The sequence below is a fragment of the Falco biarmicus genome, chromosome 3 (genome assembly GCF_023638135.1).
Source record: "Falco biarmicus isolate bFalBia1 chromosome 3, bFalBia1.pri, whole genome shotgun sequence".
Lineage (NCBI taxonomy): Eukaryota > Metazoa > Chordata > Aves > Falconiformes > Falconidae > Falco > Falco biarmicus.
The window spans coordinates 117072056-117098817 of NC_079290.1; positions in this window are offsets into that span (position 1 = coordinate 117072056).

Consider the following 26762-nt stretch of genomic DNA (forward strand, 5'->3'; position numbering starts at 1 on the left):
GCCGTCTGCCTTTCATCCCAGCGCTGGCGAGATGCTCACCAGGCTGGAGACCAGGAACTGCCGGGGCTGCCACTTGCCTTCCAGGGAAAGGCTGGGGGATCCTGGCCCTTGGTGAGCCCAGTGTGGATGGAGCGGAGCTGCGGAGCATCCCTGGCAGTTTGGTACCCGCTGCAGAGGGATATCGGGGCATCCGGCAAGGACACGGGCTTATAGAGACGCACCAGGGAGGAGTGTTGCTGAAACGCTGGGGAAAACAGGAAGGAAATGACAAGGTGAAGATAAAAACAATTCTGGGGAAAAAAGAGAAAGGGTTAGAAAGCAAAAGAGAAGGCAGCCAGGGTAGCTGCCCCCCTGGGCAAAGCAGGAGCTTGTTAGACCTTTATAACGATATGTCTGAATTTGATAAAATCTGAATAATTAATCCTCTTCCCCCTCCCCCGTGGATCGGGCTCTCTGTGCACTTGCTGCTGCCGAGCTGATAAATGTGGGAGGCCCTGCCCCGCGTGGGATGCGGAGATGTGGGGGTTGACAGTGCTGGGATGTGGGGATGCAGGGATGTGGGACGTGGGATGTGGGGATGCGGGATGTGGGATGGCATGGGGGGGTCCCCCAAAGGAAGCGGCCGGACTTGGGAGCCTGCCTTCGCCCCCATGATGAGGGGGGAAGCGAAGGTGACAGCCAGGGCATCCTGCAGGGCCACAGGAGACCTCGGGGGACATCAGGGGCCAGCCGTGCTCCTGCTCTTTCCCACGCTGGCTCCTCCAGCTCCATCCCCACAGGAGCCAGTGTGGTCTGCAGGGAGCCAGCATGCCAGCGCTCCCTAGGCAAATATTTGCCCAGACTGCTAAAATGAAGCGAATCCTGCTAATTACAATTAATTAACAGCCAAGCAGGCAGCCGTTGCCCCACGCTCCATGGCCCTGCCGTGGGCACGCTCATGCTCAGAGCCAGCATGGTAGCTGCTGCCGTCCTGGTGAGGACTGTCCCCAAAACCTGGCGTTGTGCACGTGGCGTCTGCCCTCCTGGCGAACGGCAGTGCCGAGGGTGGCACCGTGGCACCGAGGATGGCACCGTGCCACCAAGCATCGCACCATGCTGCCACCCAGGGAGGGCCACAGCCGGCAAAAGCCCCGTGAGCCACATCAGCCCTCCGTCCCACCACGGTCCCGGGTGGCAGACTGCGCTGAGGCCTTAATAAGACGTGATTCACACACTGTGCTTAATTAGCAATTCAGTTAACGGTTTGTAATTCAGGCACGACCCTGATTGCATCCGAATGCTACTTTATTTCTTCTCTGCCGCTTGCATTCTGAGCACTAATTATGCCTCTTTGGATGCTAATTGCTTCCCAGCCCTCTGCCGCTGTCTTTCCCGAGCAACATTTATTTTTCATGCGTCCATGTGTTTAAACTAAGAAAAGCTGCGGGGGGGGGTGGTGGTGGTGGTGTGGGGGGTGTGGGAGAAGGGAGCTGCATCAGTCCAAGGCTTCGCCAAGATCAAACATGCCGGGAAGGTGAGCTGGGACACGCAAGTGCTGCTGCTGCCTTCGTCGCATCTCCAGTGGGAAGGAGGGAGCGTGGGAAAGAGGCAGGCTGCCCTCTCCTCCTCCTCCTCCTCCTCCAGCCCTGGCTCTATCCTGCATCAAACCCCTCTGTCCACAGGCTAGCCGGGGGTCCTGGAGCAGGTGGTCCACCAAGGCTGGTTGCTCCTTGCAGGCTGCTGGCCCAGATGGGGCTTTCCAGCATGGATGGAAACCCCCTGTGCAAAGAGCCAGGCTGGGTTAGGGATGAACATGTGCATAAGGGGACCAGTTCCCCAGTGTGGGGCAGGCAGGAGGTGTCCGTGGAGGGTGCAGGGTTGAGTGGCTCTGGAGATGACACATTGGTGAGGCTGCGGGCTGGTCCCCGTGGCATGGGGACAGGGCTGGGCTGCAGGCAGATGGCAGGGTGTCATCCCCATGGCGTGGCAACAGATCGGGGATGCCATTGCGGTGGTGAGCCAAGGCAGCAGCTGGGACTCCTGATTTTTGCCTACTGTGCACGGGTGGCAACGGGGATGGAGCAGGGGGAACGTTGTGGGGACCTCCACTGCCCATGGCCCCCCAGGGTGACCCTCCCCAGGGCTCTCTTCAGACTCATCCCTCCTGTCTCTGCGCGGCTGTGCCAAGCTCCTTAGTGAGGATGGGCTATTAATGAGCCACCTGAGCGTATGCAAGAGCCTCTCCTGCTTTGTGCCAGCTGGGAAGTGTCCCTGCAAAGTGTCCCTGGCCATGCAGCCCCTGGCCACAGCCCCTTCATTTCCCATGTAGGTCCCTGGGTTCCCTGTCTGTCCCAGCTCCCTGCTCCAGACTGCTTTGAGGGGGTGCTACTGGCAGGGCTTAAATATTCCCCAGCTTGCACCCCTTCCCCAGGGAATCCTGCAGCAGCTGGGTCCCTGCATGGGGCCAGCAGCCCCAGTCCCCCCACTGTGTTGCTGTGGGGCTGTCCAGCTGCCTATCTGGGTGGGAGCTAAGCCCTCTAAATTCACTGCACACGTGCTGGTCAAGGTTTCAAAGCCAGCTAAGGGCAAAGCAAAGCGGCGGGGTGTGTGTGTGTGGGGTGTTCACTGGTGTCTGTTTTGCCAAGCTGCTGGGCAGCTGGCTCTGGCAAAGGGGGTTCTGCTGCTGGAGAGGGCAGGGAGCTCCCACCAAAGGGGCACAGCCCCCCGGCACCGGCAGCATCCCCGCAAAACCCCAGTGAGGGGTCCCAGCACACAGCCCGTGGCTCTCTGGGAGCCCACCTGCACCAGGGCAGCAGTGATGGGAGTGTGAGGATTAATTGGGTGGGTAATTAATTCCCACTGCTCTGGCCACCAACACACCTGAGCATCAGTTAGGGTTAGGGCAGTGGCAGGCAGCTCAGGGGAGCTGAGCCAGGCCTCTATGTCATCCGTGGAGCAGCAGGACCAGTGACAACCGTGGCCAGGAGGGGTGAGTCCAGACCGCTTTGTGCTTTATCTCTCTGTGCCTCAGTTTCCCTGATACCTGAGCACTCCCCCCCCAAAACTGGGGGGAATCTCCCTTTAGGAGCAGAAAGAGCAACTCTGCCAGGACCCAGATTGCAGCACATAAATGGTGCCAGGCAGGGTGAGGGTGAGCAATAGCATCCTGGCGGGCAGGACCCCCTCAAGCACCCAGCCAGGGCTCTGCAGCCTGTACTGGGGGTGCAGGATGAGTCCCCCCTCTCCCCTGGCTCAGCCTCCTGATGCATCTCGCCGGTGAGATAGAGGCATTGCTCTGCCTCGGCGTGGGTGCAGCGTGGCCACCCGGGCATGGTGCTTGGTGCTCACCAGCCGTGCCTGCAGCCGGCTTTGGGTACGGTGCGTGTCGTTGCTGGGGTCACCCACCCTGAGGAGGAGCCACAAGCCTCCTGCTTTTCCCTCTTCATTTATTTTTTTATGCCTGTTTTGTTACGGCAAACAGAACTGGCTCCTCAGTTTGGGCTTTTTATCTCGCTGGGTGTTTCTTTCTTGCCTCTGCTTTGCATTAGTGCTCAGGGCCACGGGTGGGTGGGGAAGGTCCCGTTGCTCCCGCTGCCCCACGCACGGGATGGAGCGGAGCTACCGACAGCCGCCCCGTGGTGCGGGAGCTGCCAGTGTCAGGATGAGCCCACTGCCCACCGGGACCCCGGACGAGGAGTGGGGGTTGCAGGTCTCCGCAATTCTCCCCTGCTTGCTGAGGTCCTGGGGCACGGGTGGGTGGGCACCCACCGATCCCTATAGGATTTGGTGGCACAGGGGGAGCTGGGCTTGGAGTAGAGGCTGGGGGCTGCCGGGACGGTGGTTTTGGGGACCCTGATGGGGCCACCCAGGTTGGTGGCAAATGTCGTGAGCACGGGGCAGGGGCACGCGTAGCACACGTGTGTTGTGTGCACACTGGCACTTGTGGGACCCAGTCCAACCTGTGGGAAGCCATGGGTGCTGCAGGGAGCTCTGCTGCAGGCATTGGGCATGGTGCAGAGCGAAGGAGCCAAGGAGCTTAGAGGCAGCTTTTATTGCCCTCAGTAATGACTTTAGCGCTAACAGGTATTTAATTAGCTCAGCCACTCTCATTAATGGTATTGCAGGGGCCGTGAGCTGTGGTTAAGACAGCCAGCGCGGTGCAGGCGAGCGTCTGGGTGCTGTTAAGGTGCCTGCAACAAGCAGCAAGACCTGGCTGCTGCCAGTCCTCTTGCCCTGCCTTTGGGTTGGCCTTGTCCTGCTCCGTGCCTCAGTTTCCCCATCGCTGATAGAGCACGGCCACGCACAGGGGCACATTCAGGCTGCAGGGCCAGCTGGTGCTGGGGGCAGGGGCTGTTCTGGGGCTGTGCCGGGGTGGCTGAGGACTTTGGATGCGTGGGAGGGTTGCAGTCACCAGCCAAGGTCACACCACCCGGCATCACACCATGAGGGGGGACCCCGCCATTCATCCTCTTGCTCCTGCCAGCCCCTGGGTGCCCCCAGCACCCCATGGATGAGGCCTGAACCAAGACCTCTGTGTTTTCACACCTCTCCCAGCATGGACCCCTGGTGCCGTGGGAGGGTGAGGGTCACTAACGCCGCCGGTGCCGGAGGATCCGCTAACCCGTTAGCATTTTGCCTGGTGTTTCATGAATAATTAATGGCGAGAGAACCCACAGAAGGGTCCCGCAGCACCACCAAAAGCATGAATATTCATCTGCTTGGGGAGATGCAGGCAGAGACCGGCTGAGTGGCAGCTGTCAATCTCCCAGCCCAGGCAGGGGATCGGGCACCCTGGGGCATCCCTGCCGGGAAGGACGCACCCAGCATGGTGCTGGGGTCCCTAGGGTCCTGCTGAGCCCCACCATGGGCTGGACCGATGGCGGTGGGGCGCGGGAGGTGGGCACTGACTTGCAGGCACTGGGATTTGAAGCTGGGAGGTGGGATTTGGGCTGGTTTGGAGCCTGGCACCTGGCTTCGAGCGCAGAGGAAGAGATCACCAGCCATCTCGCTGAGGCTGGATGCGGCTGCGTGCAGCCAGTGAGGGTTAAATTGCCGCTGGGATGGGAGATGCTGCCTCTTGATTAGTGTCTGCATTGCGGGACATTAATGCAAAGCGTTATTAAGCAGCTGTTTCCCAGGACCCGCCTGACCAGGCTGGTGTTGGTGGGGTCTGATGGTGGAGACCTGCTGGGGTGCTGGGTGCTCCCTGGTGGGGTTGCAGCTGCTTGCAAAACCCCTGCCCAGCTTTTCCAGGACCAACTTTGGGCTCATCCCACCCCAGTTTGGTGCTGGGCTGCAGGAGAGCCTGTGGGTGCTGGTGGTGGGGCCGTGCATGCACCTGTGAGCCTTGCATTCGGGGATATATTGACGCAATCATGTTTATTTGTTTAAAATATTTGGCAGTCGGTGAGGGAGCAGAAGAATGTAAAACAGTATTTGCATTGGATTCCTGCTGGATGGCCCTGCCACCCCGGCAGCGACTCACCAATTAAATATCCATCAGTAACAAGGAAAACAAACTCACGGATCCCTAACGCTCCACATTAAAAGTTAATAATACAGCCAGCACCTGCAGCAAGAGAGGCAAATTAAGAGCAGCACTTGGAGTAACACAGTAAACGGAGGAGGCAGCAATTAACAACCATAAAAAGATGAAGAGAAACAATTAGGAGGGGGTTGAACACCATGGAAGTTGCCACGCTGCTGGTGGAGCTGTGCGGTGCCCGACGCCTTCGTTCGCTGCTGCCCTTCCCACTGTGCCGGGAGTTTCTGCAGTGCTTTGCTGGGTCCCCGTTTGCAGACCCCGGTGCAGAGGTCTACAGGGCTGGGGTTAAATCCTGCCCCTTCCCAGCCCATCCTTCCCTTGGACTGTGAGGGGGTGCCCATCCCCAGCTGGGAGAGCCCCACAGCCCCCCCGGGTTGCCCCTGGCCCCAGCACACGCAGGAGTGATGCTGGCAGCTCCCTCCCCTGCTTGCATTGATCCAATATATTAAGCTATTAAATTATTTTGCTGTTTCAGAGCTTGGTCAATAAACACTGAAGCTATCGGAGGGAATGACCTTTTCTGCGGGCTGCTCTTCGGCACGAAACCCACATTGCCAGGTGTGGGCTTTGGATGCTGCTCCGGGACCTCTCCCTCTTCCCCCTCCTGCCTTTGGGATGATCCTCCTGGAAAAATGGGGAGCTGAGGGTGGTTTTGCAGCACCAGGTTGGCTTGTAGCCACTGCTGGGGTGGTGGGATCAGGGAGATGCTCCCAGCTCTGGGCTGCAGCAGGCGGTGAGGCAGGGTTGGGGGTGCTGCCCTGGGGTGTGATGGGTTTTGTGATCCGGGAGCTGGTGGTGGCACCTGGGGAGTCACGGTTCCCCCAGGCGCTGGGTTTTCTGCGTCGGAAAAGATAGGTAAAGCTGGGAGAGAGAAAAGGGGGTTTATTTTGCTGCATTAACCTTAAAATGAGGGGTGGAAGAGGATTAGGATGGGGAGCCTGGCCTCATGTTTGCACCGTGACCGTGGCACTGATCTCCCAGCATCTTGCCCTGGACCACTCCACATCCCAGCAATGGGATGGGACCAGCCCCAGCCTGTGCAGTCAGGGAAACCAAGGCACGGTACTGGGGAGGGCGTCTCCCCCATTTGGGGGACAGTGTTGAGGTTTTAAAGGATCTGCTATGGGTTTGGGAAGTGCTCCCAGTGTATTGAGCCCTTCACCATCAAACATGGGGATGTTTTCTGTGTGTGTGTGTGTAAACCTGTGCTACATCTGAGCTGGAAGAGAAGCAGGTGCAATAGATCCTGGTGACAGCAGGGCTGAGCAGGCTTTCGATTTTCCAGGAGTTATTTTGAAATGTGGCTTTTTTTGTTGTGGTTTTTTTTTAAATGGTTATATCTCAGTGAAAAAGGGAAAGCTGATATCTCTGAATATGCAGGAGAATCCTTCCTTGCAGGCTTTAAACAGAAAGTAAAATGTTTTAACTATTACAATAGAATATTATTAGAATGGCACCGGCAGGACGGAGACTGTCGCTGCTGGCGTAGCTGCAATGAAAGAGGAATAAAATCAAACTCTGAAAGCCGCCCGAAAGCTCAAAGCCAAACAGCCGCTTCCAAGCCCTGACTTTTTCTATTACAGATACATTTTTGGAAAGCAAAAGATTTCCATTTTGGAGCATTTTTTTGATCTGACAGATTACTAAATCCCTTGATTTTTGGATGAGAAAAGTGAGTGGCTGGGGGGAATGTTGGTTAAAATAGCCCCTGATTGCTCCAGCTTTCACCCCAGGCCACACGTGCAGCGGGAGCTGCATCTCCATCGCAGACCCTGCCAGGCTAGGGGGAGATCAGCTTATTAATAAACTTAATGAGATGAGTAACATTGGCGGCCGCTAATAAAACGAGAGCAATATCTCCCATATTTCACCGCTGGAATCTGAATTACTGTGTATCACCACCACTTACCGTTCCTGTAAAGCTTTATATCTCCAAAATGCTATAATGTCATTAGCAACTAATTGATTTTTTGCAACATCTTGGCGAGATAGTGAAGCTGGATCCTCGTTTTGCAGCGAGACAAATTGACTGGCCACGCAGCTGAGTCGGTGCCCAGCTTTACCAGCAGCCCTCGGCACGGCTGGGGACCCTGCGCTGGCTCCCAGATCTGAATTATTCCCCCCCCCCCCCCCACCCCGACCTGTTTTTCTTGGATTTCAGCATCCTGGCTGCGCTGCCTGCAGGGTGATGGGCTGAGAGGGGTGGGAGTGGGGTTGGCTTTTCCATCTCTCGTGCTGGAAAGGAGCGTCAGGGCTTGGCAGGGAGCAGCCTGGCTCTCCGGCATGTACCCAAAATCCAGAGCCACGCTGGGGATGTCCCAGCTCTGGCTGCCGGGATCTGTGGCAGTTGCCTCTCCTCCGGTAACCAGGATTTATGCCAGTGAAACAGGAAGCTGGAGGGAGAGATAAATTAGAATTATTTTTAATAAAATGGGGATCATTTTTAATCACGTTTAAGTTATTTTTCTTTAGCCACCTCGCACAGTGTAGATTTCCCTGAAAAATGGGGAACTTTCATCTCTCTCTGCTTGGAAATTAATTCCTCCCTGACAGCCGTGGTGCTTAATGTAGATAATAACTATTAGTTCTACCCCAGACAGCACACTCGGTCCTGCGGGGCCGGGGCTTTCATTTTTCTCCCTGGATTAGACTAAGTCCTTCGACAGGCAGCGAAGCCCTTGAGCAGGGAGGGGCTGGGGGGGACATGTGTGTTGTTAAGCCATAGGGATGCTCCCCGTCTCCATCCCTCTCCCCATCCCTGTGCGCGGTGGTTAGTGCTGAGCTGGCAGCATCGCGCGGGGCAGCCCAGGGATGTGGGTTTTGTGTGGGTGATGGGTCTTGGTACTGCAAATGGGGGATTTGGGGGTGGTCTTGGGTTGTCCCCCCCAGGCTGCACCATCTCTGTGCCTCTCCATGGCTGGGACTTGCTGCTGCTGTGGGCATCCTCCAGATGCATCACGTCAGAGCAACGGGACCCACGCCCTGATAAAAAGGGGTTGTAAATATAAATTTAATGGAGCCTGAAAGCTGGCTGTTTCCTCGGCACGTCTCCCTGGCTGGGATTTCAGGGCGTGTTTGTGAGAGGCTCCTGGGATTCACAGCGGTGATGGGGATAGGGCTGGAGGATGCTGCTCACGGGAGCCCTGGCTAAGGGGTTTGGTGCCTGCCCTCCACAAACCTTGGTGACATCGGAGAGAAATGGGACTAGAAATTCTCACAGAGGGGAGGCTGGAGAAGGACCCGGCTGGAGTCTCTGCCCTAGAGAGCACCGAGAAGGGCTTGGGGAGGGCACCCGTGGTGCTTTTGTGTTCTTGTGGCATTGCAGGAGTGTGGGACCAGCTGGCAGAGCCCCTTTTGCCCAGTATCTGCTCTCCCTGGTGACCCAGGAGATGCTTGGGGGCCACTGGGGTCATTGCCCAGCGGGGTCAGGGCTCCTGGGGGGGCTGTCTGTGCCCAGCAGCCCTAGCATCACCTCTGCCAGCACTTCATCCATCCATCCCTGAGTGTGGAGCCACGCTTTTCCCTCCCTGGAGTCACTAATCCCCTCCTACCACTCGGGCAGAGATAATCTCCTTCCATCAGCCGAAGCCCATGGGGCTGCAGCAAGAGCTGCTTAAAAGCAACACAAAGAAGCTGGCAGTAATTTAGGTGCAATAAGGGCTTTCTGCTGCTTTCCCCACGCAGGGCCATCCTCCCCTTGCATCCTCGCTTCACCAAGACGTGGCAGGTAATCGCTGCCTCTTTCCTTGCTTCTGGGCTGGTTTGCAAAGCCGTGTTTCAAACAGACCTCTCCTGGCCCACGAGGCTCTGCTGGAGCTGGATGTGCTTCCCAAGCAGGGCTGAGAGTAGAGGGGATGGAAAAGTCCCTACCTTTCTTGCCAGAGCCCGGAGAGCCCTTAAGGGAACACTTTTATCCTCTTCATCCCTGCAGGCATCTTACTGGCATCTCTGCTGGGCAGAGGCACTCAGGGCAGGGATGCTGACGCTGAGCTGAAGTGCAAAGCTGAGATCCTGGGGTGCCTGACTGCTTCTCAGCCTCCCTCTGCTCCAAGGGGATCGTCCTGGGTCTGGCATCCCCCATGCTGGGGGTCCTCCGTTGCCCACCCTGTCTCTGAGCACGGCCAAGCGTTGTAGATGGTGCAAAGCCTTTTCCCCACACAGGATGGGGGTGCTGTGGCTGGTGTGGGGTGCCAGGGCTGCTGCCTGCCCTGGGCTGCCCAGCTGGTGCTGGCTCAGGGCTCACAAGGGGTTTTGGGGGAGCAGGGACTGGGATGTGAGCCACCCATCGATGCTCTGCATCCCACTGGCTCCAGCATGGAAGCACCAGGCTGGCTGTCCTGGTACCACCAGCCCCTCGCCAGCGCCTGCCGCATGGTTATTGTAACAGCCATCACTGCTCCTGCGCAGGCAGATCACAGGGGCTTTGATCCCAGGTGATTTTCTTTTTGGTGCGATTTCACATTCATTAGCTGCACCATTTGCTTACTTAAAGCATTGAAAAACACCCCAAAAGCCGGAGTTTATGGTAAAAGGATGGCTTCCCTAAAGGGATGGGTGATGATACCCTCCTGTCCCCCCTGAGATGTTGTGCAGAGGGGATGCAAACAGCTCTGGGCCTGGAGCAGAATGGGGCCCAGGTGGTGCGTGATCCCTGTTGATCCCTGGGCTTTGGGATGCTCTCACTGATCCCTTAATTAAGGCTTGTAATGAAGATGTGAGGATTCAGCGACTGGAGCCATTGGTCTCTAAATAACCGCCAGCTGAACCGAACAGCATCTTTGCTCCCCCCGTGGGGGTCCAGGGGTGGGTGCCTGAGGTGGAAGCTTGTGCTGCTCCTCACCCACGTGATCTCCCCTCTGCGGCTGGAAAAGGTTCTTTTAATCAGGGGTAATTTTATGCATCATTAATATCAGGCCTGATTATAAGGAATGAAAGTTCAGCCGAGGGAAACATGAAAGGAGGTGGCAGCCACCCACCCGGTCTCCCCTCGCCATGGGCTGGGGAGAGGGCATGGGGGGGTCTCCAGCTTTGTGCTCAGTACTTTGGCATCCCTTCTGTCCCCGTGTTCCCCCAGAAGGCTGCATCTGGCCAAGGTGACAGGAGCCAGGAGACCTCCATCCTTCAGGGACCCTTTGGCTGTGGGCGTTCATTAGGAGACTGGGGACAAAAGGGGTCTCCCGATACCGGAGCGGCCGGAGCTGGGGAGAGCAGAGGAATTCTGGGGAGCCCCGTGCAGCCCTGCATGCCACAGGCAGGAGGGATTATTCTCGTTCTTCGTTAATACCATTTTATGCATGTAACGTGCTTTTGTAGTCTCTTCTGCATCAAAGGAATTTATTTCACAGGCGATGCATCAAATGCCTTGAAATCCCTGCTCAGCAGAGCCAGTGATGCTCATCGCCCCTGGGGCATCCTCCTGTCCTCTGGTGGTGAAGGGTGACGGGCAGGACTTGGGGCTGGACACTGTGACAGGGCTCAGCCAGACGCCCGGGACCAGCCCGCGGGCAGATGTGATGGTGAGGGGCTTTGCTGGTGCGAGATGGGGCATACTGGGGTTTCACCCAGGCATTTCGTGTGGCTGCTCCACTCCCAGGGAGGGAGTGCAAGGGTGAGCAGGGACATGGCAGCAGCAGTGGGCTGAGCAAATAGTTCCTTGGAGAAAACCCTGTTTCTTCCTCCTCTTCCTCTTCTTCACCTTCTCCTGCTTGCTTTCCCTTTGAGTCTAGAAACAGCTGTAAATCAGAGCCTCCGTGAGGAAAACAACATCTGTTTACCCTCCTTGGGCATGGGGGTCATATAGGGAGAAGGAGAAAAAGGTGCCCGTCTGCTGCCCCAGGGGGTTATTTTTATTTCCTTATTTATCCCTGGGCTGGTCCCAGGCACAGCGGGTCCCCGTGGCTGAAGGTCCTCTGGATGATGCTTCCCCGCTCCATCCCCTTGGCTCATTCTGGGAGACAAGGATGGAGAGGGGCAATTCTCATTATGCTGGGTGCTGAAGGAAAAAAGAAAAAAAAAACCCAACAGCACAAGTTTTATTCCTTGAGAAGTGCAGGGTGTAAAATCTAAATGCCAAAAGGACCTTTACTGATGGGGTGTAAATTTATGAGGCTTCACCCCAATAAAACTGAAAAATGTCTGTATCCCTTGGGTGCTAATCACCATCGAGAGCCGGTGCCGGGCTGGGGAGGGGAAAGGTTCCTGCTGCTGGGATCTCCCAGTGGAGATCGCACATCCCAGTGAAACTGCAAATCCCCCGGCGGGGAAGTGCTGATGAGTACGAAATAAATTATGGTTAATTGGATCAAAACATCTCGGCGGCTTTGTTTTCTCGCTGCTGCCGAGCCAGGGGGGAGCCTGAGCGCTTTGGTCCCCAGCTGCCAGGTGTGGGACATCGGTGGCACAAGGAGGACAGGGGCTGCCCGTGTGACAGCCACGCACTGCAGAGACTGCGCGGAGATGTCTGGTTAGCCACGAACATTAATAAGGTGCGTGTTTAATTAAATACCATTTTTTTTCACCCCATCCTCCCATCCCCTTCCTTCATCCTTTCCCAAGGAAGAGGCTGTGATTGAGTAACGCTCTTTAACTGTCCCAAATTTTGGAGTAAAATATAAAAAGTCCAAAGTTCCCTTCTAATATTAACTGTAATGAGATAAACTTAATTGAACATTTTTACGATGTCATACTCATTTCCCTTTTTAATGAGGTCCTTCTTCCATAACAACATGAAACCATATGATGGTGATCTTCCATGAGCAGTTCGTTACCGAGAGCACTGGAAGCCAGAATTAGCTGGAAGGTTTGGAGATGCTGAAGCAGCTCCTGTTCAGGGCTTTGAGGGAGGCAGCAATGCTGCAGTGGGGTGCGGGGGCAAAATCCTGGTGGCCCCACAGCTCGGAGGGAGGAGGAGGGGGTGATGCCAGCCCTGGCCAAGCCCCTTGCCCCTTGCTGCTGGGTGCTTTCCCTTCCCCATTGCTACTGTATCCAAATCAGAAATTAATTGCACTTAGCAACACAAACAACGTAATAAAATAGAGAAAAAAAAATAGGATGAAAGATGAGCTAGGGCTTTGATTTAATGGCCTGCTGGCTAGGGAGTCGTTGGGAATTCATGGCATTGGGCTGATGGGGATGGAGGGTCTTTGCAGGCCTGAGGCAAGACCCCATGTGAGGGGGAGGGCTGTGTCCACCCCCTCCCTGGCACTGTGGGCATAGGGATGGCTGGAGCATCCCTTCACCGTGTGGTCCTGCAGCTGTGCTGGGAGTCAGCGCCCAGCTGGGACCCGCTCGGGCATGGCCACCCTGTTAGTGACAATGTCAAAGACGGCGCTGAGCGATCCCTATCTCCTCCCTGCTCATCCCTGCTGCAAAAATCCAGGGATTGAGCTTTTTTTTCCAAGCTGCCCAAGCCAGTATTTCAAAGGATTGACTAAAAGGGCAGGAGAAGGCTGCTGGGGATGGGGGAAGCGGAGATGTCGGGGGTAAGAGCACAAATGGGCACCGCTCGCGTGCCAGCTTGTGTTTGCTGGGGCTCAGCACCCATGGGCTTCCCGTGGAAGCCGGGCAGGATGGGTGCCTCACCCAGCACCCGCAGGCCTGAAACTGGGGCATTGCACAGGTTTGTGTGCAACGTTTGCACCTCAGTTGCTCCGCGGTTGCTTTGCTCCCTCCGGGCTTTGAGTAGGTATTTTGCAGGGGAGAGCACTTAGTGCATTAGCAGCGGTTTCTCCGCACATACAGCCGGGCTGTAATTAATCATTCATACAGCTCTGGGACCCCTGGCATTGTTCGGAGGGAGTAATTACACCTCTCCCGCTCCTCTTCCTCACCGCCGTGGCCCTGCTCCCCCAGCCCGGTGAGCAGGGAACTTTTGACAAGGTGATCAATGAGGTCTGCAGTGCTGGCAGGGGGGTGTGCGCTGGTGGGGGGAGGTAATTAGAGCAGAAAAAGGGGCCTGGGAGGAGGGAGCCCTACCTAATGGAGCAGCCGGGCGGCAGGTTGCGGCATGCGGGGAGAAAGGGGAAGAAGAGCTGGAACGGGGCCAGAGCGCCGGTGACCCCTCACTGAGCACCCTGCAGTGACCGCGCTGGCTGCCCCGGCTACCGGTGTGCCGGGCTGGGGTGCTCCCAGCCAGCGTGGGATATGTACGGGATCGGGCGCAGGATCACCTGCGGGAAGCACGTGTTTGCACATGGTCCTGCTGAGAGGGAGGTTGGGACCAGTTTCACCACGGGGTGATCCAGTAGCGCCAGTGCTGGATCCGCTGTTGGTCCCAGAGATGCTCCAGGGTCACTTGTGCCGGGGCTGCAGTTTGCCTTCCCACAGCTTCACTGCAGCTGGAGGAGGAGGGGGCGGGGGGAAGCCAAAAAAAAAGCACCGTTTGGGATTGAATTTGCTTCCCCAGCTGCACGAGAAGTCCTGGGCTGGGCTTGGGGGGGGGGGGGGGGGGGGTTGAGGGCTGGGGAGAGTTGCTACACAGGTGATCAGCTTTACAGGCTGAGCACACGACATGGATGGCATTTGGAATTGCTTGTCAGCCCTAACCCATAACATCGTTAGACAAAAACCTACAGAAAAAAATCTTGGTCCTTAAAAATGCAAATAACATGTGACGCTGAATGTCCTTGTTTGTCTGTAATTGCAAAATTCTTAGACTCAATCAGCCAAAGATAAACTGTGTTATTTAGGAGCAATTTGAAAGCAGACAGATTGAAAACAATGGGCCAGATTCGGCTTTCTGTGGCCCAGGAATGAAGCCAGGATCTCTGCTGGATCAGCTGGGCCGTGCAGGATTTACACCCCTTGGATGGAGAGCAGAGCAGTGCCTGGCATCGCTTCCAAAGGCAAAGCATGTGGGATGCCTGTTGTCCACGCACCCGCCTCCCTCCAGGGAGCCTTTTCCCTGTGTAATTCCTGGGCATTTCCAAATTTCCTACACTTGCAGCCTTAAAACACCTACAGCGCCACAAGTATCTTCCCAGCTTGCTGGTGGCTCTGGGGACGCACGTCCTGATCCTGCATCCCCTGTATTTACTTAATATTTAGGGAATAGAAGGCACAAAGACTCATGAGGGTGCAAGCGCGCATGCACGCGTGCAGCTGGCTGGTGATTTATAAAAGACAATTTTCTTGACTTCTACGCTGCAGATAAATCACTTGGGGGCCCGGCCCCAACCATCTCTGCTGGGGTGAGCTCTGCAACAGCCGCTGCAGGAGAGTCCCTGGGAGGAAAGTGCCCCCGTTGCCGGTGGCACCACGTCCTGATGCTGTCAGCCGAGTGACAGCTCAGCGATGGCAGCGGTCCCTCCTGCCCAGAAATACACGGAGCCTCCGCTCCGCTCGCTGGGAAAGGAAAGTTTGGACTGGTTCATCTCCACCCGCGTGGCAATAACTCAGAGGAGGGCAGAGCCTTCCCTGGGTGCTCAAATCCAGCCCGAGCTGCTGGTGTCCAAGCCTGGCGCTGCCTGCGCCATGCAAACTGCCCCGCTGCCAAAGGGCGCCTGGGGGCTCACCCTTCCTTGGGTGTTCACCGTTCCCTGGATGTTCTCCCTCCCCTCGGTGCCCTCCCTCCTCTGGGTGCCCTCCCTTTCCTGGGCGCTCACCATTCCCTGGGTGCTCTCCCTCCCCTGGGTGCTCTCCTTTCCCTGGCTGGAGTGCAGCATCCGATGCCCCATAAATTCCCAGTAATTCCAGCCTCAAGCCTTTGCTCAGCTCCGGGGCCAGCAGCTCTGCTGAGTGCTGCTCTGGGGCTTTCCCGGGGGCAGTGGGGCCAGGGGGGGCAGAGGAGCAGGAGGGAGCACACGGTGAGCAGAACATGAAGGTAATTATTTTTAAACAATCACATTTTCTTTTCTGTGCAGACCTACAAGGATGTAAACAAGATACCCTTTAAACACATGCTTCCCGGCCATCCATCACCACATCCAGACTTTATTATGCTCTACTCTATATGTTATAAATTACATTTTAATGATAAATTACACACTCCTAATGCAAACTGCAGCCTCCTGTTGTTGGTAAAAACAATAATAGATTTGTAGAAAGTGAAAATTGGGAAATGCATATTTATGAGGTTGTACAGTTTTGGGGGGAAGAGGCGATTGTTATCTGAAATATTTGGATTTATGAATTGCTTCCTATTTTAAAAGGCCTCTGTGTCTTCTCACGCTCAGAATGTGAGGTCATTACCGACGAGAAGGGTGGGGAGTGCCCGCTGCAGCTCCTGCCTCGTGTGTTGGGACCCAAACTGGGCTGTCTGCTGGGTGGGCTGGAATAAAGCCCGGTCCCAAATGGGCTTTAATGAGATGATAAAATGCCAGGGAAGAAAATTCTCCCTCAGGGATGCTCCGGCATCCCACAGCAATGGTGGCTCTGGGGGTGGGATGGAAGCGGGGAGCTCCCAAACAGGCACCAGCCAGCCGGGGGCTGCAGCCAAGATCACGACTCGGGAAAATACCCACAATCCAGGGAATAACCACAATTTGGGAATAGCTGGGGTGGTGGGCAGCTTCTGGGAGGGGGGAAGCATCTCGTCAGCAGCCTGAGCCGGGCAGGGGAGGGGAGAGACAACCCCCCCCCCCCGATGTTAATGTAACCCTGTCATGGTGCAGCACTGCTGTAATTAGGCTTCCCGTGGCGGTGCCATGGCTCCATCAGGCAGCCCTAACAATGACAGTTAATTAGGGGTTGATGCCAGCTCCCACACTGCTGGGCAGGGTGCCCTGCGCAGGTGTGGCCAGCCTGGGGCTGCAATTTGGGAGGTTCTTTTTGAAAGGGGGGGTTGCATGTTGCATGTTGCAGAGCAGCAGTGGCTGCTGTGCAGCGAGGAAGAGGAGGAAGAAGCATATTTTGGGGGATGCAGCAGTGGGCATCCCTCCTCCTGCACCAGCTTTTGCTCTCTCCTTCCTTCCAGGGAACAAGCCATGATTTCCCCATCAGCTGGCACGTCTGGCAAAGGCAGCCCCCAGCCCAGGGCCACATGCTGCACAGCCCGAGCTATTTGGGAGTCAGGACAAGGCTTCGTGCTGGATCTCTGGGTCTGGATGGACTAAAATCGCCCTCAGGCACAGTGCCTGGCGGCACACAGGGCTACCCAGCCGAGCGAGGAGCTGGCTGCTGGTGCAGTGGTCCGGGGCTGCCGGGAGCTGAGGTGGAAGGAGGGGGTGAGGCGGCCCCCCCAACCCTCTGCTGCCAAGTCGGTGCTTTTGTCCGCACATCCATTACTGGAGCAGCTTTTGACTTCAGCAGAGATCGTGTCTCTGGCCTTCAGCAAATGGCTTTTTCAAGGTGAACATCAGCTTTCTGCCAGAGCCGAAGCTTTTGGGAGCTTTTAAAAGGGCATCCTTTATTCAGCAGCAGCAGCTGGAGTCCCTAAGTGAGATCAGGGCCCCGTGGTGCAAACCCCTTGGCTCCTGCCTGAGAAACTCCTGGGCAGAGCCAGGAGGCAAAGGGGAAAACAGCACACGGAGGAAAATGAGAGGAGTGGGGTTGGAGACATGGAGGGTCCTGAGGGGATGCGAGGCCACAGCCATGGGGCTGTCCCATCCTGGGGTGCATGGGGCTGTGCAGGGAGTGGGGAGGTCATGAGTGACCCTGGCTCCAGGGGGAGGAAGAGGCTGTTGGGTTTTGGAGACCAGTGAGGGGGGTATGCACGCCTGGGCAGGTTGCTGGGGGCAGCTGGAGGACAATAGGGACAAGGACAGTGTGAGCCGGTGTCGGTGATGTTGCTCCATCCTCAGGACTGCCAGCACGCAGGGTGATGGGGAGGCGAGAATGAAGAGATCAGGTGGGCAGCGAGTGCAGAAGAGGGGAAAGTCTGATGCTAGTGATGCTGGTGGCATCGATGTCAGCTCCTCGGTCCCCTGCAGGTGACAGACTCATCCTACTCCCTGACTCCATCGGGCACAGAGCACCGGGTACCAAACTGCCCACCCCCAGGCCCAGGTGCAGGAGAGGGATGTGCGGGAGTGCTCAGAAGGATCGTGCAAGAACACCCAAATAATTTATGCATGAGCACCCCTTCAGCCCATGCACAAGCGCCCAATTAATTTTTGCATGGCCACCCAAGCAATCCATGCATGAGCCACTCGTTAGTGGTTTCCAGGGTGCTGGCATGGGCATACCAGTGGCTGGAGGAGGTTGGGGCTGGGGCTGCCCCTCCTGCAGCATCTGCAGGAGGACAGATCCTGCCCTGGGAGATTCGTTAGAAGAATCTCAAGCCCTTTCTGGCTGTTTCATGAGCCTGGCAAGTGAGAAAGGCAGCCCCTGGCAGTGCTGGGGAAGGGGGTCATGAAAGAGCTGCAGGTGATGGGGATCCAGGGCTTTTTGCAGATGAAAGAGCTGCTGTCAGTCACTAGGAAGCCGGGATGAGGGAGTAAAGTCCCTGAGCAGGAGCGTTGGCGTGGGGCTGCCTGGAGAGGGGGGTCTGCAAGCCCCTTGGGGAGCCGGGGTGCAGGGGAGAGCAGTGGGACTGGGGCTGGGGGTTCCCACAGCCCACCTGGAGCTCTGTGCTTGCCCACAGCAGCTCTCTGCCCTGTGGCAAGCAGAGCAATGGGGTGGCCGGGAGCTGAGCACCAGGTGGGGAGAGGCTGTTCTCTGGCTCCTAGGGACAAAAGGAGAGGATGAGCTCAAATTCCAGGATGGTGACTGCCTCTGAGCTGGGAGCCTGTGATGGGAGCTGGTAGCCAGCAGGAAGACAGGTCTCCAGCCCCCCGCCCCCAGCATGGGGGCTTCTCCACTGGCATCACCGCTGCTGCAGGACCCAGAGGCGCGGAGCCCCAAGCAAAGCAGCCAGCAAGGAGCAAACGGGCCCTGGGTGGTGCATCAAGCCCGGTTCTGTGGGCAGCAAATGGTACCTGCAGGCAGGAGAAAGCCCAAAATCTGGCCAGGATCCTCTGCAACCTCTGCAGCACAGAGTCATGCTCCTGTCATCTTGTTCCTTAACCAGCTGCTGGGGACAGGAGGCACCCAGGGACATGCCACGATGGGGATGAGCCCTTTTCCCATCTCCTCCTTGCCTGCCAGCATGGCTCAGCCCCAGCACAGCCTCCGTATTTTCCCAGCAGTTTGGGAAACAGAAGGTGAGAGCCAGTGTGCGTGGCAAGCTCCGCTTTGCCTTTTCATCCTCCTCTGCCACCCATCCGGCACGGTTGTCAGTGGTACGCTGCCGGCACTCACCACCCCCTCCGCTGCTGGGGTGAGTGAAGCGTGTTCCTGTCTATTTTTGGTTTGGCTTCATTTTTTGGGGGGGCAGCTGTGGGGAGTGGGTCCATCCGGCCATCTGGCTGCCTCCCCTGGGTGCCATCAGGGGTGTCCTGGGCAGGAATGGGAGAGGAGATGTTGGGGCTAGGGACAGGAGAGGTGATGCTGGGGATGGGGATGGGAGAGGTGATGCTGGGGCTGCAGGATGGGAGAGATGGTGATGGGGCTGGGGATGGGAGAAGTGATGCTGGGGCTGGGAGAGGTGAGCTGGGGCCGTGGAATGGGGACAGCGACATGAGCAGGACTAGCAGCAGTGGGCTCAGCATCCCAGGGCAAAGTGAGCCAGACCAAACCAAGCCTCCCCTGGGTTGGCTCCAGTGGGCGCATCGGCAGCACCTGGCCAGCTATATTTAGGAGAAATGTAGGGCAGGCTGGAGCATCCCAGGCAATCGCCTTCCCGCAGCCACTCTCACCCTGTGCAGCATGTGAACGCTGGGGCGAGGGCTGCCTGCCGCTGCCCACCGGCTCTGGCAGTGATGGGGGGCTGCAGGGACTGCCTTGCCCCCAGCAGATGGGGGCTGCTGCCCAGGCACCTGTGCAGGCACACTCCAGCTCCGGCCAGCTGGCAAAATGCTCGGGAAATTTCCTCTGAAGGCTTTTTGCTGTGGCTGAGGGCTCGTGGTAGCAGAGCTGTGGTGCACCCATGGCAGATGAGCCCCAGCGTTGGGGCTGGGGCTGGCTCGAGGCCACCTCGCTGCCCCTCGCTCCTGCTCCAGTGGTCCAGGGCTCTTTATCTGGCTGCCGTGTTGCTGGCAGCCTGCCGTCAGCCGCGGTCACACTGATCTCCTTTCAAAAGAGGCCTTTGTTCTGCTGCACAGGAGATGTTTAATTCTTATTATTGCCATTAGCATAAAAGTACAAAGAAAGGTGAAGGGAGAAAAATCTCTCCCATCTCCTAATTCCCCAGGTCTCTGCAGCAGAGAGCGGAGCTGGTGGCAGGAGCGGGCTGCCAGTCACTGCCTTGGTGCTGGGTGGGATTTGGTACCCAGCAGGGTGCTGGGGAGGCAGGAACGCCCCACAGCTGGGGGACCAGGGGGTGCTGCAAGCATTGCTGCCTGCTGGGCATCTCCCACGCTGCTGGCATCAGCCCTGTGCGCTCCATGTGGGCACAGTGCCCTTTGCTGGCCGCAGTGGGAGCTCCTGGCTGTGCTCCAGCAGCTGCCCCAGGAGGCTGCTCCAGCCATGGGACCCTCCTCGTCTGCATCCCTGTGCTCATCCCCAGCTGCTTCCAGCAGCCCAGGCTCTCCATGCGGGAAGGGCTAATGCAGCCTTTGCTGCAGGTTCTTCATTCCCATCATTTCCCATGTGTTGCAGGTGGAGCGAAGCCCACCGTGCCCCTCTGCCCGCAGCGCTCGGCTTTGGCTGCCGCATGGGAGGGCAGCACCTTGCCCAGCTGTCACCGCTCCCCGCAGCAGCAGCTGGGCAGTGGCTGTCCCCGATGCTCCCCTGCCCCCAGCAAGGCTTCCTTCCCCACATCCACCAGTTCTTGTCGCGGCTGGCCAGCCCAGCCATCACCTCCTCATCCCGCTGCCCATGGCGACCGTGATCCGGCTTCACTGCAGGGCTTGCCTGGGCCCAGGATCCCCGCTGCCCCTGTGCCACTGGGGTCACCTCCTTTGTCACTGTGAGGGGCTTCTGGGATCCACTGGCTTGGAGTGGGGGGCTGTGTTCTGGACCACGGCGGGCTGCGGATGCTGTTGGACGCTGGGGACCGTGGCATTCCTGGGGCCACCACACATATCTACACCAGGCTCCAGCACAGTGTGTGTCTTGGTTTCACATCACTAGGAATCAGCTGAGTGAAAACTCTTCTCCCTCTCTGCCTCTTCTCCTCCCTCCTCCTCCAAGGGCTGTGGAAGCCCTTTGCAGCCCCTCACCGGCTGGGTGACCCTGGGCAGCCCCACCGAGCTGGGCTGGTGGCACCATGTGCCATGGATCAAGGCTGTGGGCACTTTGCTGGTGGCTTTGCGCAGGTGCCAGCGCAGCAGTGCCATGGCCTGGCACGAGCTCCACCGGCTTCCCGGGAGGCTGGTGGAAAACTGGAGCTGCTGAAGGAGCTGGTGGTTCCCCAGTATGTGTGGGAACGGGGAAAGAGCACACCTGGCTGGGGCAGATGCACCATGCATGGCCGTGTTGGGGGTGCATTTGTGCCCCCCTCCATCCGGGGCCACCATGGGGCTGCGCTGCTGTTGGTGGGGACATGTGCTGTGGCATGATTTGCAGCCAGGGCAGCGGGGGGATGTCACCAGAGCCAGGGGACACATGCCACACTGCAGAGCTTCGCTCACCCAGGCGATTTCTGAGCTGCTCTTTGCCAGTGCAATGGGAGGGAAAGGAGAGCTGCTGAAACAGCGCCGGGCTGCTGCCAGTGCAGCTGGGAAGTGCTGGGAGCTGAGTTGGGTTTTGGATGGGGGCCCTTTGCTGGGGCTTCTGGATGCTGAAAGCAGCTTCATGCTGTTGGCCTGGTCCTTAAAATTCCAGTAAGGGATTTTAACCTGCCTGCTGGTCTCCACCTCTGCAGGACCCAGCTGCTGTTGAGTGGCCAATGCAGATGCTGCCGATTGGGGCATTAAATTTAAAGAGCTGATTAAGTGCAATGAAAACCGTGTCAGCTCGTTGTCAGTGAGGAGAATGCATCAGGGCTGCGGATTAGAGGCTGAGTGACGGCTGCGGATTGCAGGCAGACAGCTGATCAATCACGACAGAGCTGGCAGAAGGGGAAGCTTCCCCCGTCCCAGCTTTGGGGGGAAGCAGCCTTGGGTGCTTCGTGGTCTCTTTCCCTGGGTGCTCACCTCGGCCTCACCCTTCTCCCACCGTGTCTGAACCCAGTAGTTCAGACCAAATCCACTGGAAAAGCTCCAGCTGTACCCAGCTCCGGGCAATGACGCCGTTTCTCGACCCCGAGCAAAGGAGCTGGGGTTGCATTTGATGGTAAATGTGCAGGTCCCAGCCCACGCCGAGCCCTCCCTCAAACGCAGGGGCTTGGGCCAGACCTCCGGCACCCGCGGCTGCTCGCACCGGCTGCTGCAGCTCCTTCGCCACCGGCTGCTGCTGGCATTCGCTGCCGCTTTATCGCCATTTCACACCCTCCCTTCCCACCCCGCGCCCAAGCATGGATTTCTCACACGTCTGCGAGGCAGGAGCAGCCGTGCCGGGGCTGCGTGGGGGGAGGTGGGGGATGGCGTGGGGGTTGGCACCCCCCTCCTCACCCTCCCATGCTCCGGATCCGGCACGGAGATGCCCGTAGGGCTGGGGGAGCTGTAGGTCTTGCATGACTTCAGCCACCTCCAGCTTTTTTCATGTTTCATTTCCCCACCTGTAAAATAGGAAGGAGAGCCAGCGGCTGTGGTGCTGGCAGAGCTCACAGCGCCGGGGCCGGCTCAGCCCGCGGGGCCCATCACCGTGGACTTGTGGCTCTGCTCCGTGTGGCTGGAGCAGCCTGAGGACTGGCAGCACTGGGGCTGGCCTGCCTTTAATACTGGTATAAATAAATGTAAAACGATCATCTGTTCTTCGGGGGGCATCCAGCCTTTCCTCTCTTTCCCTTGGTTAATTAATTTAATGGTTTTATGATTGCAAAGAGATTAGCTAGGAGATATATAATCTATATATAGAGGTATAGAGGGGACTATAGATAGCACATAAAAGTGAGAACAACCCCCACTCCCCTTGAATTGGGAACTTTTGAAGCGAAGGGGAGGCCTTGCCGGTGGATGTTGATGGATCCAGCCGGCTCACTGCAAATCACCGGAGACGCTCGCCGGGATTTAGCAGGGCTGGCGTGTGCCGGGACGTGAGCGAGGGGAGGGTGGGAATCCCAGAGCACCGAGCTGGGGTTGCAAATGGCCATAACTGGTGACGGCTGAAGCAGAGGGATGGGAGGGCAGCGTGTCCTGCCTTTGGGGGGACCACGTCTGGCAGATGCCCTGAAGCCTGCAGCACCCCTCTGCCTTGGGGTCCCCAGGGCTCTCAGGGTGCCCCGGCTGTGCAGAGCAGGGTGCTGCAGAGACCTGTGGCGCACTGGGAGATGCTCCCGGCTCCACCTCATCTGGACTTCGGCAGCTCTGGTGCCATCCCCACCATGTCCCCATGTCATACACCCCAGCCTGGCCCCAGTGCCTGGTCCCTCTCCAAGGGCTCCATCATCGCTACAGGGCAGGAACCTGGGGGGGCATGGGCAGATGCACCCCAGAAAGGGGCTTTGGGTGATTTTTTGTGCTTGGGAGGCTCAGTGAGGACCTGGGGTGGGTCTGAGCCTGAGATGTGAGCTCCAACTCTTCCTCCTCTCCCCCTCAGCTTCCAGTTCAGCCCAGTGTCACTGTGCCTGGCAGCACGATGACGAGCCCCATCCTCCTCCCATGTCGCAGATAGTCCCGGTCCCTCTGTCTGCGCTGTCGCTGATCCCCGGCAGCTCCCTTTGTGCGGGGAACAAAGCCGGTCCCCGAGCGAGCACAAGTCTATCGCAGGATTGGCAGCTGTCACTGAAGGAACATCCTGGAGCATCCCCTGTCCCCTTCCCATGGTGCCGGGGAGGGAGGGCGAGGTGGGAGCTGAGCACCAGCTCCTGGCGTGCACCGTGGGCAGGCACACAAGGGCTGATGCTGGAGCTGGGGGTGATGCTCCTGCACTTTCTGCTTGGAAATAGTGTTTCATCCCCTTGGCGCATCTCATTGAGCACTGCGGCTGACTCCAGTGACAGCCCTCATCTAGGAGCGGGGCCAGGGGGCCGGGGAAACCTCAACCCTGCGGCACCCACCAGCCAGTGGCTCTCTCCATGCTGGGACCCAAGATTTTTCAGCCGTGGGGTTAAGGGCAAAGGGGGCTGTATGGAATGGACAGAAGGTCCCCAGCACCAGCCCAGCTCTGCAATGCTGCTGGGGGCCAGCTCTGCGGGTCCAAGCCAGCACGAGGAGGGGGGGCCATGCCGGAGCAATCACCATGCATGTCGTTTAGGCTTGATGCCGCTATCGTGTTTGAATCTCCGGAGGCAGTGAGCTGCAGATTGACTTTGACAAACATGGCCCAGAAGCTGCGTCTTGGCGGATGCAAATTATTCAGCAGCTCCCAGGAAAAACGCTCCCTGACAGCACGCTGGGGGCGGGGGGGTACAGGCTGTAACACCCTGTCACATCCCCTGCCAGCTACAGCTGCGCTGGGTCCCCCCCTCCGCCTCCACCACCCTCCCAGCAAGCAGCAGTGAGGGGAACAGGGTGCCGGGGGCTGTGCATCAACGTGGTCCCCAAAAAGCAGGTGGGTGCGAGGCCAGGGAGGTGACACAGGGTCTGGCCAAGGGATGGAGACCCCCTGGCCATCAGAGCATTCAGCAGAGCCACTGGCGGTGCGCGCACCGAGGAGCACATGTGCATGTGTGTGCATCTCCAGCCATGCACGGGGAGACACCGACAGCATCCCAGCTCATCCCAGTTCATCCCAGGATTGCATCTTGCTCCAACAGGGCTGGGCTGGGTGTGAAATTAAGCTCCAAATGCAGCTCAGAGCTGTGTGTCAAGGCTGTTTTGAAATTGGCCGGGAGCTGATAATCGAGGAGATGAAGATCTGGCAGATGTCTCCTGGGGTCATTTTACAGATCTGATTTGCCAGACGCTGGGCAGGTAGATCTTGTAGAAAAGCCTGTTGTCAGCTGAGATTCAATTCACGCTCAGAAAATAAGCAGCAGCAGAGCCATTCCTGGCTGTGAGCCTGGGGTGGAACCGTCCCCAGGGCTGTGCCCAAGTGGGTGACATCTGGGGTTGGACACCACAGCCTTGTCTGGGGCGAGCTGTTACAGACCCGAACAGGTGCCCTTTGTCTTAAGAAATGGGAGTTTTTTTCTCTCCCCTCATTGCAGGGGTGCCTGTGCCCAGCTGGGTGCACATCCCTGGGCAAGCCAGGCTGCAGGGACACAGCGTGGGAGCTCCGGCGTGGCCAAGGGACCCAACCTGAAGCAACCCATGGAGGTTCTGAGACCATCCCCTGCCCCAGCCCCAGGTGGACACATTTTGCCTTGCTCCTGGATCCCCAAAAGTCCAAAGCCTTTGTGAACTCCAAGGATCAATTGGGTGAAGCCTTGAGGGAAGGATGGGAAACAAATGACAAGGGGAGATGATGTTCCGCGCCAATCCCTTCTGGAGGTGGCATTTAAGCAGATGGAGGAGTAGAGCCGGTACTGTCTGAGGAGGATGTGATGGAAATGTGAATATGGAGAGGATGCTCCGGCTGCCTCGTGGGAGCCAGTGCCCTCCGAGATCTTAATAAAGCAACAGCCTCAGCCTGTGGACACTGAGACATCGACCCCAACCAGCCGCTTACATCAACACTTCCAGTCCTTTGGAAATGACAGCTCTCAAGGTTCGTTAGGGCCCTGGCCAGGGGCCGGAGGCTTGCAGGGCTCCCTCTGCTTCCAGGGAGGTGGATGGGAGCTGGGCAGTGCTGGGATCTGGGCACTGCCGCAGCTGCGTGACGCACCAAGCGCTTTGAAAAGGCTTTGGCTGCCTTTGCTGCCCTTGCTGCTGGCTGTGCCGGGGCGCAGCCAGGGAACCTGGCACACGCGGTAGTCGGGCGCTGCCGGCTCCTTGCCAGCCATCGCTGCTGCCTCTTGCTGGGACAGCAAAGCAGCTGCACCGGCTTTCATGGCACAGGTTGTCACACCACGCACAGGTGAGGTTCTCCTGCCGAGGAACCCGAGCATCAAACCATGTTTTTATTCCTGGGGGTTTGGCATTAATATTTATCTATCAACGGCTGGTAATTAGGCCTTTCAATGACGCTCCTGTACTTGGTTGAAGTAGATAAATGCAGATGATCTGCGAGCGGAGCGGCAGGTTTGCTTGGGTATGTGCTTCGCGTCTAGATCAATAGTGGGGCTTGGTTAAAATTTTCCATGATGCTTTTCCATGTGCCGTCACTCCCGCTCTGCTGCCTCCTCGGGAAGGGGGATGCGAGGTGGGAGGCAGGGATCTGGGGGGGAATTTCCCCCATTTTGGGGGCTTGGTGTCCTGCTGCTCTAGTGGCAGGCAGGGATGAGGATGGCAGGAAGGAGCCAGCACTGTGGTGCTGGGACATGGGGGCTGCCAGAGTGGGGTCAGTCAGGATGGTCCCCGCCAATGTCAGCTGGGGAGGGATGTCTTCATCTCTGTACCCCTGGGGTACCCCCAGACCCCCTGCTAGCAGGGCATCTGGAGGCACATCACACCACAGCCACAGCCACACGTGGCGTTTGCAGGATGCCTTCCTCCAGCTGCTCAGCACGGCCAGCCAGAGCTGCGGGGTGCTGGATGCAGCCGGGGCCATGGCTCGGGAGACGCGTGGCACCGCGGGCAGCATCCCAGGCCCTGTGCAGCTGCTGCCATGGCAGGAGCCATTCGGGTTCCTCTCGGATCTCTCTCAGTGCTGCTTCCCATCTGCTGTATTATTTCAGCATTTAATTATTTACCGCAGGCTGTGTGGGCAGCTGTACAGAGGCAGTTATTGCTTAATTGAGCTACTTGACTCCAGCTCTGCCAAAATAATAACACGCGTGGAAAAGAGAAAAAAGAAAAGATACCCCCTTGACAAGGAGCCTGGGGAGTAGGCAGACCTGCCCGTGGTGGTGAGGGTGGCCCCAGGCTAGAGCCGGGCTGCCAGAGGAGGTTTGGGGTGTTCACCACCCACATCCCACCTCACCCCTCACTCCAGCCAGCAAGGACTGCAAAATCCAGCCCAAAGGGAGAGGGACGCCCCGAGGCAGCGAGTGCTCAGTGCCTGGGGCACTTGCTGGGGTGCAGTGGGTGGCTGAGCATGGATGCTCCCACCCAGCAGTTAGGTGGGCTCATGCGGTGGCAGTGCCCTGTCAAGGAGCTACTGGTGTCCATCTGCCAAGCGACCCGTGCCTGGGGCCAGCACCTCCCCGCAGCGCCACTCTCCCCCATGCACACTGATGCGGAGCTCAGGGCTTCCCCTCCAGCTGAGGTTGGAAATGAAGAATTTTGCAGCGTTTTCC